The sequence below is a fragment of the Echinops telfairi genome, unplaced genomic scaffold, assembly GCF_000313985.2.
Source record: "Echinops telfairi isolate 266 unplaced genomic scaffold, ASM31398v2 ScPeMD7_3;HRSCAF=10, whole genome shotgun sequence".
Taxonomy (NCBI): domain Eukaryota; kingdom Metazoa; phylum Chordata; class Mammalia; order Afrosoricida; family Tenrecidae; genus Echinops; species Echinops telfairi.
Window position 1 is genome coordinate 59,120,709 of NW_022103899.1, and position 971 is coordinate 59,121,679.

Sequence of the window (971 nt, forward strand, 5' to 3'; positions counted from 1 at the left end):
TTTGTAGCCACAGGAACCGTTTACCATCTTCCCTTGGGAGGGGCGGACACAAAGGGAGTAGGCCAGTCCCTTTGTTACCTTCTGTGGGGTTCGGAGACGTTTGTCACGTCCACTGTTGAAAGCATCAGCTAACGGAGGGTTTTGGAGTATGGCTTTCACTCAGGCTGCCTTACCACCCCGGCTTTTCTCTGCCACAGGGAGGTGAAGAGCATTGGTAGAGACGCGAGGGCCGAGGACAGAATGAACTTCATTCGACTGAAGATCACAGGGGGAGGGTGGGAAGGTGGGATACCCCATGTGTTAAGTTAGGAATTGTCATGTTAAGGAAAAGACAGCTCTTCTCACTTGTTAGCTAGAAATCTTGCCTGGATTGACTTGATTTAAGCAGAAGAAAAGTGAGAGACCCTCTTACCGCACTTCCTAGCACCGTCTGAGGGCTTGTTACAGGTACGCCAGACTTTCAGAGCCGTCGCGCATTTACAGTGTTTCTCTCTCATTGCAAGCAGTCAAGAACGATGGGTGAACCCCTACTTACACTGTAATCATGTCAAGTCTAACACTCTGCGTGCACACCGAGACCCACAAAGTTAGAACAATCACAGAAAGGAACCAAAAGTAAATAACCGGTTTTTCTACCGCCGCTCAGTGTAAAAACAGATTCTGGAAATTAGACTTGTGCCAATTGATCATTTTGTTTGAACTATTCTGGTAACTTTTTTTTTAATTGGAGACATACATTGGATCATCTGTTATAAATGGAAATCGCTCCCGTTCTAAAGTCAGGCTCCTAGCCCCTCGTCCTCTATCTGACTCAATGACCTTCATCTCAAACTAGGGTGCAGGAGCCATTGTCCCAATGACAGCGCTCTTTATGGGAGTAGAAACCGCATCTTTCTCCCGAGGAGCAGCTGATGGGTTCGAACCCCAGACCTTGCGTTAGCGCATGGAATCAGATGCTGGTGAGCGGACTC